This window comes from Perca fluviatilis, chromosome 6, assembly GCF_010015445.1.
Source record: "Perca fluviatilis chromosome 6, GENO_Pfluv_1.0, whole genome shotgun sequence".
Classification (NCBI taxonomy): Eukaryota; Metazoa; Chordata; class Actinopteri; order Perciformes; family Percidae; genus Perca; species Perca fluviatilis.
The window spans coordinates 2,732,211-2,745,579 of record NC_053117.1 but is presented as its reverse complement, the minus strand read 5'-3'; the positions used below and the strand labels follow the sequence as shown (position 1 = coordinate 2,745,579).

Genomic DNA, 13,369 nt, shown 5'->3' with positions numbered 1-13,369 from the left:
TTATGAGGTCATAAGGAGCGAGGTTACCTCCCCTTTCTCTGCTTTGTCCGCCCAGAGAATTTGGCCAACCCATGAGAGAGAGACATCATGGCTTTCAAACGAGCAAAGTGGCAGTTGGTCAAGGCCACACACCCACTCTCCAAAAATTGTACTCAAGTAAAAGTACTGTTACTTCAGAATAATATGACTCAAGTAAAAGTAAAAAGTAGCCATTCAAATAATTACTTGAGCAAGAGTAAAAAAGTACTCGGTGAAAAAACTACTCAAGTACTGAGTAACTGTTGAGTAACGTCTGATTTATTTTTTAACATAAGCATTCAATCAGACGGACAAAAATACAAAATAATCATCTTTTGGCAAATTATAGTTCATCCAATCAATAAAATTAATTACAAAATAGCTTACATTAAAATCATCCAGGTAAATTCAAGTACTTAAAAAATAAAATACATAAAATAATAATACATAAAAATAAATAAGCACAAGTAACACAAATTTCCAAACCTACTTTTTTTTACCAGGCTCTGCAGGCAGAACTAGAACAAGGTAATGGCGCTGCTGTTTGGCACTTTTACTAAGGTAAACATGCTTTCATTATGAGGCCAGAGGCCTGTACTATGAAGCAAGATTTGGGGTTAACAGCTAACTTCAGGTTCAACCCAGGGTTTTCTTTATCACCAAGGTGGATCACTTGATACCGGGTTCAATCGCCGTGGTAACTCATGCTGGACCCCTAACCTGGTCGGGAGCAGGTTATTTTGGAGATCAGAGATCAACCGGTGTAAAAGCACCGCCTACTGACCAATCAATAGGCCTACTCGATTACTCGCCGTAAACATTCCCTGATGGGTATATTTATGAAATATATAGATTTGAATGGGAGGGAATTACATATAGGCTATTTCGCTACTTCTTGAGCCAATGCGCACAGAGGTTTGAAGTGATATTGATAAGTGTTGATTTACGCATCAGTGTCGCCTATTTTTTGTTGCCAGCTGACGAGACTGCACAACTACGTTTGATTGGTGAACAGTCACGTACGTGGTAGAGCCTTTGACGGAAGTCTCTCTCTCTCTCTCTCTCTCTCTCTCTCTCTCTCTCTCTCTCTCTTTCAAAATAAAACATTAAAATAGAAGTGCACGCGAGGGGATACAAACAATTACGTGACGCAATACCAAAGAGGTAAAAAGAAAAGTAACGAGCTCATTGTAGCCCAATGTAGCGGAGTAAGAGTACAGTTTCTTCTTCACAAATCTACTCAAGTAAAAGTAAAAAGTATAGTGATTTAAAACTACTCCTAGAAGTATAATTTTTTCAAAAACTTACTCAAGTAAATGTAACGGAGTAAATGTAACTCGTTACTACCCACCTCTGCTTGTCGGTATGCTAGGCTAGCACCCAGTGATCTGAGAGTGTGAAAATCATGAAAATCAAGGACAATGTTGCAACAGTCGTTGTTTAGGTACCTTAAACGTGCACGAACGGTCTCAGAATCATCGCTGCAACCAGAAGATGAAGGAGAGCTGAGATCCACAACACCGAGCACATCTTGTCTCAGCCACCCCAGGATGCTAACGCGGCTAGCGCAACTAACACGGCTAGCGCGACTAGCACGGCTAGCGCGACTAGCACGGCTAGCGCGACTAGCACGGCTAGCGCGACTAGCACGGCTAGCGCGGTTAGTGCGACCAGCGCCGGTGCTAGTGCCTCTGTCTCTGACTCGCGAGTGGATGATATAACCCTGTGGATCTGTCTTCCGTGGATGAGCCCGCAACTCAACCAGTGCTAAAGTATCCGGTCACTCCTGCTTTAGGGAGTTTAATTGTGTAGGACCGCCAGAGGATAACAGGAAGGCTACTCTGCCTGTATTGTATTATGTTGTTATACGAGATATATGGATTAAAATAATCGACTCATAACTCGCTATTGAGAATGTGGAGATGACGTCACTACACAGCGCCCCGCCCCCTTCCGCCATTTTGGGAGGCTATCCGCCAGAACCAGAACCGTTCATTGTTTGTATTGGTAGCAGAGGAGGTTGTTGCAATTCCTCACTATTTTTAAATGCCTGGAAAACACTGCTTTGTAAAAAAAAAAATGCTCCAGTGTCTCACACGATTGTCGTGGAAACCTTAGGAACCATGTGTTTTTTTCGTTTACCTACATGGAAAATGCATGAAGGAGAGCATGTCTCCGATGTGATAAGGAGACGTCGGATTTCTTGGGTGGCTGCAATTAGAAGAAAGGACCTTTCTCTGCTTCAGCACAGAGACACCACACTGACTGGAAATGATCCCTACAGAGATAGACCTTTTAGTTAAAGAGTAAGATCCTTTTAGTTCAACATCAAACATCCCCAAAATCACCATCACCAAACTCCACCAGACTCCATGTAAATAATCAGGACTTTTAGTGTGTATAGAGCCAGCATATCTCCACCAGACTCCATGTAAATAATCAGGACTTTTAGCATGTATAGAGCCAGCATATCTCCACCAGACTCCATGTAAATAATCAGGACTTTTAGCGTGTATAGAGCCAGCATATCTCCACATGTAAATGGGTGAATTAAGGGTTTATTTCAACCAAACCAGAGTGGTGATTGTTGGAACAGTGGAAATATGAACCAAGACGGCTTTTGGTAGTTTTATTTAGTTTCTGTCCACTTTAAATGAAGTGTGTTTTACGATGATAAAAGTCCTAATTATTTACATGGAGTCTGGTGAAGATATGCTGGCTCTATACACGCTAAAAGTCCTGATTATTTACATGGAGTCTGGTGGAGTGTGGTGATGGTGATTTTGGGGCTGTTTCATGTTAAAATAAAAGGATCTTACTCTTTAACTAAAAGGTCTATCTCTGTAGGGATCCATCCCATAATGTTGTCACACACTTAGAATAATAATCTGAGTCTGTCAGCGGCAAAAACTGAACTTTTTCTCGTATTAATTTTCTCGTAATTTCTCTGTTTAAACCATGGATGTATTAAGAGAACAAGATGCCTTAATGATAATTCCTTGAACCGTCTTTCCTGGTCCGTGTCTGTGTCGCTCTGACACTGTTGCCCCTGGCAACCATTGACATATAAGCTGGCAACCGATAGTGTAGGATCCCAAAATGGTGGACGGGCTCAGACACCTCCCAAATCGTGACGTATGTCCTCATTCTCAATAGAGCTGCAGGTGCAATTCTATTTCTATAGACCCTTTGCACGTGACGTCACACTCTACTCCCGCGAATTATGAACGCCATGACGGACGGCGGAAGAGCTATTCTGTAGACGGAAGGCAAGTCAAACGAGAACGTGTTCGCTGTTTTTGTTCTCACACAATCTGCAGAGTAATCCTCACCAACACAAGCATGTGTATGTATTGCCAGGCTTCAAAATTAACTTTTTCGTCTACCAGCCAAATGGCTAATGAATGTTCAAATATTACCAGCCATTCAATAGATTACCATTGGGTTTTTTGGCTGGTGAGTGAAGCAAATCTACCAGCCACTTGCATATTTCACCAGCATTTGGCTGGTAAACGGTGCTAATTTAGAACCCTGTGTATTGCCTTTCTGTTTTAAATGACTGATAAATAATAATAATAAAACTTACTCACCCAGCTAGCTGCTGTGCTAACCAGCTGTTCCTGCTAACAGGTCCCACATAACTATCATCGGTTATTCACTGACCTACATATCCCAAAAAGTAAGCCGTTCCATTGATAATTTAACTTAACAGGCATACAAAAAATATTGGTTAAATTAAAGATGACATGGCACGGAAACTAGCTTCAAAAAGGCCAAACAACTGAATTAAATGCGGGTCTGCGGAGCTCCTACCCCGGTTAGCCAACCAGCTAGCTGTCGAAATATCCACCGGTCAACAGCGAATAGAATCACAGATAAGACGATGGCTAGATGTTACATTATGTGTGGTTAATACTGATCATAGACACTCCGTGATTTACTGCATGGATTAAAGTGTGATGAATTATTTCCCAGAGCTAGGATGCGTTCAGGCATCCATTAGAGAGTTGCATCGGCTCAGCCAGTGAACAACGGTACGTGCCTGTAGCTAGCTTGCCCTGCTAGCTGATAGCCGTTAGCTGCTAGCTGCCGTCCTGTGAGTGTATTCAGACAGGCTTCTGTGATAATCATCCCAATAACAATCCACGGTGGTGTGGCTATGTCCTCCAGAGGACCTATCATGTCACGTATTGAAGTGTATTCCCCCCTAAAAAAAAAAACAGTAGTGCGGTAGTAGCTGCTAGTTGTAGCAAGAAAAGGTAAACAATAGTGTGCTGATCGGAGCTAGTGTGTGAAGAGCAGATTTGTTTACAAGGGAAGAAGCTTGGAGTAACGTAACTATGGAGAATATAGCAGATATACAACACAGGGAAGAGCCTTTTGAGTTATATGGTCGTCCTTATTTAATCCGAGTATACAGACGAAGAACTAGCCTCACAAGAGTTGGAAAAAACGAGACAGACAGAGGGGCAACAGGCAGATGAACTTGCTGCTCCAAGCGTAAGCTAAAGCTAGCCTTCGGTAACTGGAAGACATAGCCACACGACCACCGCTCCATGGATTGTTATTGGGATGATTATCACAGAAGCCTGGCTGACTAGACTCACCGGACGGCAGCTAACGGCTAGCGGGGCAAGCTAGCTACCGGCAGGATCGAGACAGGGACCAGGGTAGGTGAATTTAAACAATGTCTGAAGAAGCCATAAAGAAGAACATATTATTATTATTATTATTACAGTTTATTATTATATTTATTTGAAACTAATGAAACTTTCCGCTTGTCTACTACACAGTTTAGCTTGTGCTTCGGGTGATTCTGCCGTCCGTCATGGCATCGTCACGTGGTTGTGGTCACGTGTTTGCAAAGGGTCTATAACAGCTTGTTACTGTTGTTAAGTTGTTTTTCCCTCATGGTTTTCTCTTGTTATGGCCAATAATGCTTTAGGACTTCTTAATGTGATTTATTTATTTTCATTAAACATGTTTATAACATGAATCATCACACTAAAGTAAGGAAATAACTTGAGTCTTGTTTTACATGACAGATGACGTTGTCAATGAACACGTTCTGTGGCCGAGTATTGATTGAAACTTTCGGGCAGTGTTGTTGATCTGTATTGTTGAAAACTTAAAACAGTTGAACAGAATTGTGAAATATTTGACCTCATGTTATACGAGCAGAACTAAACTATGTTTTGGGGAAATATTAGATTCCTGACCACTTTTACAGTCTATAGGCCTTAGGTTAGGAGAGATGCACTATAGCACAGCCAGGTATGGTGCGTAATGGAGATTCCAAAGCGCTCTTCATTTGGGCAGAACCAAGGAGAGCGATCGCAGATAGGTCCGTCCTTTGCACCGAAACTTTTTACAATGCAACAACATCTTTAAAGAGAGTCAAGCTATTACAATCTTTATTATGTAAGCACATATACTATATATAGTATAACAGAATATTAGTCAGTCATTTGTATTAGGTTAAACAGGGATTTGATAACGTTTTTAATTTAAGGCCCACCCACAATTGGTATGGCCCATCCAAAACTGGAATCCTGGCGCCGTGCCTGCACTAAGGCCTATAAAAGCATCCAAAGAGCACCATGTCATGGGACCTTTAAAAGTAAAAGTACTTGCATAACGATTTATTCTCTTAATTTTATTTGCAAAAAAAGTTGGTTAGTTGCACCTTGGTCAGTGAGGGCACTGTGTCTAGTGACCCGTGATTTACAAAGGGGTGGGGGGGAGGGGATCAGTTATTTTGATGCTGAGCTTCGACAGTATCCAACAAGGCCTGGGGCCTCATTTATAAAACTGTGCGTAGATTCTATTCTGAAAGATTTCGTGCGCAAAAAAGTCAGATTTTTCGTACGCAAAAACAATATTCTAATTTATAACACCTTGCGGCGCACACCGGTACGCATATAAATACGGACGTGCGTTACCTTATGCGGTCCTGCACGAGCCTCACGCTCCTCTCAAGGTCGTCCCATATTTGTCCTAATAAGGTCCATGTTAATCAATCAATGAATATTCCAGCCTTGAAAGGAGCCCTTGATCACCACTCACGAAACGGAAAAATGGGGAAAAAACCCGATTCAGTGATTGTGAGATCGAGGTGCTCCTAACAGAGGTAGAACGTCGGAACAAAATCCTGTTTGGAAGCCTTAACCCTTGTGTAGTGTTCATATTTTTGTTACACAAACTTAATAATGTAATGTAACAGATTTAGCTCAATTACCAATGATGCATACATCATTTATGGTTCATATTTGCCATTTACACCTGTGAGATCACATTTATGATCATTTAAGTTTTTTGTGAGAAAGAAATTTCAATTAGCCTATTAAAAAGGTAAAAAATAGAAACAGGATTTTGGATCATTAGTGGTGCAAAACAGGTGAAAGTGCTTGACATGTAACAATTTGGTAACTTTGTGTGGGATAGCAGGTGCAGAAAGACAACATTTCCACACACCGACACCTACAATCAGACACGACCACATAAAGACGCACAGACACATACATACACACACACACACACACACACACACACACACACACACACACACACACACACACACACACACACACACACACACACACACACACACACACAAATCTTTATTTTATGGGACTGCATTGTAGTTTTTGAGTATATGAGTGTGAGTATTTGTAATTATTTTATCACTCCAACAGACTGTGCACATGACATGCTGGTAGTTAGCAGTATACTGTGACTTATGTGTTGGAGATTAGGTTTTGCTGACCTGGTTGTGTTCAGTGCAGTGGTGACTTGCTTATACAACCTGAGGAGGCAGGTGTCATCCTAAAGTTTCTTGAAGGTCTTCAGCGTAATCTGATTCTCTTTATAGCCTACCATAAAAACACTATTAGAATCAAAATAACTGCAAAAAATCCTTCTGCTCGTGCACCAAGGGCACTCGCGTAAAAGGCCTCTCCATCTTAAAGTCCCGGGCTGAATTTCAGTCCCAGTACGGCCCTGCAGATACACATCAAACAAACAACGCATTTCACGGGGAGAGGCAGGGGAGAGCAGCTGAGGAAAAGCGCATTTCCTCCGCTGCTCGGTGTGGGAGGATCCCCTGCCTCTCCCCGTTGCTGGCAGCCCCTCGCCGGGCGCCGCGACCGGCTCTGGGTCGGTTTAGCAAGAACGGGATTTTTGGGTTCATGAAAACAAAAAACATATTTGGCCATGTGGGGGCAGTGTAAACTCAGCATCTATTGCAATATAATTGTAAAAATGTCTATTTTTGAGCTTGATTTTCTCCATAATTCTACAGTAGATATGGACATATGGGGCATTATTGGAAACATTAGGATCTGTAGTATGTGAATCAGGTGAAACATTTAACGGACAACAATATTTGGCCTTTAGGGGGCAGTGTAAGGTCAGCATCTGTTGCAATATAATTGTCAAAATGTCTATTTTTTTAGCTTGGTTTTCTGCATAATTCCAATGTAGATATGGACATAAAAAAACAAAAAACATTACAACAACATATTACAATTACACCTCACAGTGTGGTAGGCTACTAGAATTTATGACTTTTTAAATATAATTTGTAAGATTGTTGGCTTTCATTCAGACAGATTCAGCACAATAAGTGAGGAAACAATAATATATTCATATATATATGATAAACACTGCCACCAATGGCTGAAACAGACATTTTTTAGGGTGGAATCGAAACTTAAGGAGAACCGGAGCGAATGTGGAGCCAAGTTCAGTTCAGGGTCTGTCTCAGCATGTTCTAAAACAAAGAGACAAAAACACCCAAAAAGGAGATAAAAATTTTGAAAAAATGACAAAAATGTTTAAAACCTAAACGGAAAAAGAGGCCAGAAATATTCACTGAAACAAGATGAGACACTTTGACGTGTGTTGTGGTATTTAAGCATATACTCTTAACAGAGTTTTATGAAGTGTTATATTATCATGCACGAGAGTGGAGAGAGAAACACTGCCAGTTCCATCAAATCCAGTTTAGATTATTGACCTTTTCAAAGCTAAATAAGCATTTGTATTAAAGAGCAATTTACTAAGCTAAACACATGAACAAAGTTGGCTCTCCCAGCTACATGAACATGTCTAATGATTACTATCATTACTATCCCATAAATGGACAGAGTAAGGATGAACATGTTACTTTTGCATCCAGTTAAGGGCATGTTTCTGTATCTTTTAGCTAAAAGTTTATTACCGTCAACAAAAAGATGACTTTGTGTCTCTGAGACATTCTCTAGACTTTTTTTTTTTTTACTGATACAATGGCAGAAGATTTTATTCCTGAAGATATGTTACCTAGGAATAAATCCCATATTCTATAATCTTCAACTCAAAGTAAACTGTTTACTGAACAGCAGCCAGCCCCCATCATCTACCATGGTCAACACTACAGTATGTCTGCTTTTATTGTTGTCAACAGCGCTGGAAGAAGTATTCAGATCATGTACTGCAGTAAAAGTACTAATGCCACACTGTAAATATACTCTATTACAGTAAAAGTATTATTACCACACTGTAAAAATACTTTGTTACAGTAAAAGTCCTGCATTGAAAATGTTACTTCAGTAAAAGTGTGTAAGTATCATCAGAAAAATGTAATTAAAGTATAAAAATCCTCCCATTTTAGTAAGTGTAAAGGTTCCAAACAGTTTACTGTTTAATGGTAGAATCATTTCAGCTGGACTTGTAGGCCGTTATATTGTTGGCTAGTTTCATTTATAATAAAGCATCAGATTTTATAAACAGCATGTGTTTAGTGTGCAGACATCTTAATGTGTAAAGTAACTAGTAACTAAAGCTGTCAGATGAATGTAGTGGAGTAAAAAGTAATATTTCTCTCTGAAATGTAGCGGAGTAGAATTAGAAAGTTGCATGAAAAGAAAAGACTCAAGTAAAGTACAAGTACCTCAACATTTGGACTGAAGTACAGGACTGGAGTACATGTACTATGTTAAACCATAAAACTATGAGATTAAAACATACAGTAACTTTTATGTGATATGTGCGGGGGCTGAGCCCCAGAGGCGAAATTACAAATCCCACTATGGCCACGCCAGGACCCGTCCTATGCCTACCTCTGATTGGCTGAGCTAAATGAGGACGACGCACGCTGCCATTCCGCGTATCACGCTGCCGCGCCGCGTGCCGCTCTGCGTATCGCTATCGTTGTTGTTATATTGGCTATGAAGAGATGATTTATTTTAGCGACTGTTGTTAGCTATTGAGATGTTTTACCAAAATCAGGCTAGTGTTCAGGCCTTTCTTTTTATGTTGTCTTTGAATAGGTCAAGGATTTCCATTTAGCCACTTACAAAAACGCAAGGATAACGTTTCACACTTAGTTCATAAATTCACCCCGTCTGTGTTGCGAGTCGCCTGGAACAACCACAGTTGCTTGGCAGTCATCCTCTGCGCAAATTTGAAATTAACAAATGTGAATCACTAAAGTAGATATATGAAACGAAAGCAAATTTAAACTACACTCTCTGCGTTTCGGTAAACCTGCCCCTGAAGCTATACTGCTGCTTCAGATGACACTGCAGCGTTAATGTTAACGTGACAGAAACTACAGAAAATGAGCCAGATGAGGCTGATGCTTCACGCAGTAACGTTACAAAAAACCTATGGGGTTGTTGCTCTGTAATGCTGGGAGGGAAAAAAATGACAGTATAATCACTACAAAAAACTAGACTACAACACCACTGATTCAATTCAATATTTATTCCTAGGGTTAGGAAAGACATCAAAGGCAGGCTTATAGGTCATCACTCATTTCATCATCAGAACATTTTGACTTAGATCAGTAGCCTAATAACCACTCAGAATGACCATATTGATAACACAATTCATACAGTAGGCCTATACATAGCCTGTATTGTACCTATTAGGTAGAGTTATGTTGAATACATGCATACATTAAACAAAACAGGAGTCAAAATGTCATCTTTGACACATATGCCTGCCATTAGTGTTGATTGGCCACAGTTAGATTCTTAGTAGTCAGTCGTTGTGCAGTAAGAGTGGAAAGCCTTTTATAAACAACTACGTCGACACTAATATACTACACTTATCTGAACTCACATCCAATGTAAATACAAATACTCAATAAAAAAAAAAAATAAGATAGCTTACAAGTATTTGTATTAGTTCAGGTTTTGTCTAGATTTGTAAAAACTAGCAACAGAACCATGAACTTAAACAAACCAAACTGATTGAGAGAGAACTGATCAATAACTGATTAAGAGAACTGTTATGGACATTTAGGTAGGGTAGGTGTGTGTGCACCTAGTGGGTTTTCCCCAGGGAGGTGTTCTCCTGCACACAATTGGACAGGCTATGGGGCACAGCTTTTGCTCTTCCTCCCTTTGTGTAAGGGTGGTCTTTCCTGGAGATCTTTGGAGGTCTGCCAGCTCCCAGAGCTCTTCTTCCTCCCCAAAGCTGCCTTTCGGCGCGACACCGCTGTTGGTCGCACACCGCTTGTAGCGGCTATTTGTCCTTAAACACTGACAAAACTAATAATACCAAACTTCTCAAATGGCCACTGAGGCTACGTCATGCTTTAGGCTTTACGCATGGTTTAGAGGTACCAAAATAAACTAATGTCCATAGCAAAGGATGAGTTCGAGGAGGTTTATTTTCACATATAAGCAAGCTCACAGATATTTCCTGCTGCCTCTCTCACACTGTGGTAAAACCCATATGCCCTCGCAGCCTCTGCCGGGCTCCTCCCACCATGACCTATTTATGCAAATTAACGTAGCACCACGTGACCAATAAATGACAATATAAGTAAACAAAAAAATAAGCATAAATGCAAAATAAAACAAAAGAACTTTTAGCAAAGAAAAGAAATACATTAGACTATAACTTAAGCCTAAAATAAACAAAATGCAAAATAGCTCCAACACCGCTGTTGGTCGCACACCAATCTTAGTGGTCGTTTGCAGAAATCCACTTGGTGTGGCACGGATCCTAGTAGGCACACAGCTTGTCTTTCCATAGGAGAACAAAGATGACTGGACAGCACTGTCAGTTTTCATTGTTTTTTTCAATTGTCCACAAATGACTGAAGAGGTGCCTCGAATGTTGTGTCCTTTTTTTGAGGATCCCAAAAATGCCATCCAGCTCCCTCTCCAAAGACCCTGTCCCTGTGCCTGGACAGATGTAACAGCAATTTAATTGACTCTTCTGTCTAGTGTTGGTGGCAAGTGAAACAATTGGACCAATCTGAAAAGTTGTGATAAGTATACTTACTGGGCCCAGCTGATGTGTGAACAGCCTCCTCTTCACTGGACCGGTGGTCCTCTGTGATAAAGAAAATAAGCAAGTTTTTCACTGTGATTGTCTTTAGGCATTCTACCGCTATACTTTAGTCTTATGGAACACACTTTTATCATGGCCTTGACATTTGTTTTGTTGTTTATGCGCCAATTTATTTTCTTTAAAGCCAGTTTCACCTGAGATGATCTTCGGTGCTGGAGCAGGAGATTCTCCATCCAAAAAAAAAACCATAACATTATCCATCTTGAATAAAAATGTACTACTTGGTGAAGTTTCAACATTCTCAGTCTGAAAGAACATCGTAGTGGTGGAGGGACTTTGTACTGACCCAACACTGACTTTGGCTCCACAGGCTGTTCATAAATCAAGCTTTCAAACCAGTCATCTGGAGTGGTCCCTCCTGTGTACACACACACACACACACACACACACACACACACACACACACACACACACACAAGTACACACACAAATTATACACATCAGACTGTAGTCCACATCCCATCATGAAGAACAACCACAAGTCACTTACCTGAAGCAGTTCCATAGAAGAGCTTCCTGAGATGAGGTGTGCTTGTTAGTGGGAGTGTTTGCACCACTGCACTCTGGTGCTTGCAGGGTGCGCCGGTCTTGCCAACAGGGCAGGTGCAGCAGCTCAGTCCTGTATTGACGTGGTACCAGCCACCAGTTGATGCACTGGGCACCGTAAAATTGACTTCATCCTCCTATATTTTAATGGTAAGGAGGACAAAAAATATATATTAAAATAACAATATTTAAACTGTATATAAACTGTATGATGTATGTATGCAGACACACACACATATACATATAGGAGCCATGTATATTATGTTTGTTTAGGGTTTATAATTTTCACCTATCAGGGCTCTAGAGTGAAACCAATTTGGTCACAAATGCGACCAAAATTTGTAAGGGTGCGACTAAGATTTTTCCTAGGTCGCACCGGTGCACCTAACGCACCAGCCGCTGCCTCTCCACGAATAGCCTACACAAGACGGGTGTAATGCCGCTGACCCGCCAAAGCGCAGTCGGACCGTGCTGGACCCATTCATAATGAGTCAGCCGTCACTCTCTGAGTAGAATACGCTTCAGTCCATCACACTCCCTCCCTCCTATATATATTGTGGCAAGCCCAGGGGTGTGGGTGTCCACGTCACCAGTTCAAGAAGATAAGCCGGCACCAGGAGTACAGTTGGAAAACAGTTGAAAAGTTTATTGCAGACAATGAGGGGAATTTCCACAACACTTCTCCATCTACTGCTGCAATGTCCATTAATCCATTCATGTTGTCTTTAATCCACAGGTCATCCACAAACGGGTCCTCGTCCAGAACAGTTCGGTACACAGGGGGGTAGTCAGCCAGTCCAGGTCACAGCTCTTAATCACACAGTTTTAGTTCAGTTCCCTCCTCAGTAATTTCCACTCTGTCTCCCTCAGTTTTCCTCCTTTCTTCTCTCTGCTCCTTTTGTTCCCAGTTCAAACCTGCTTTCCTCTTTTCCCTCCAAAACCCCAATCACCTAATTAATCCCAGCCTCTCGTTGTTGGAAGAGGAAGTCCATAAAAGGCTCGGGGGTGGAGCCAACGGGCCGCAATACCTCCCTTCGATCACCACTCCCCTCACCTCTCCCTGCAATCTACCACACACCCCCCCCCTCAGCTCCGACCTGGAGGGAGGTGCGGTCCAGCACCCCGGCGCATCCCGCCTGGATAGGGCATCGGCATTCCCATGGGCCGCCCCGGACCTGTGGACAACAGAGAAAGCAAAGGGCTGTAAAGACAGAAACCAGCGAGTGACCCGAGCATTACTGTCCTTATTCCGAGACATCCAAACCAGTGGCGCATGGTCCGTAACAAGGGTGAAGTGCCGTCCCAGCACGTAATATTTCAGTTTCTCCAGGGCCCACTTGATGGCAAGACATTCCTTCTCCACTGTGGAATATCGTTGTTCTCGTGGTAATAGCTTCCGGCTGATGTACAAGATGGGGTGTTCCTCACCGTCTTGCAACTGTGATAGGACAGCACC

The 13,369-nt window shown here is 41.6% G+C and overlaps 1 long non-coding RNA gene across 1 annotated transcript; it reads right to left on the bottom strand.

The window, feature by feature from the left end:
- Positions 1-9,756: 9,756 nt before the first annotated feature.
- LOC120561019 lies at positions 9,757-12,040 on the bottom strand. The gene is made up of 5 exons (XR_005639556.1): positions 11,858-12,040; positions 11,654-11,725; positions 11,502-11,534; positions 11,299-11,349; positions 9,757-11,198 (listed from the first exon to the last, which is right to left on the bottom strand). It is a non-coding gene; the product is annotated as an uncharacterized LOC120561019 (long non-coding RNA).
- Positions 12,041-13,369: the final 1,329 nt, after the last annotated feature.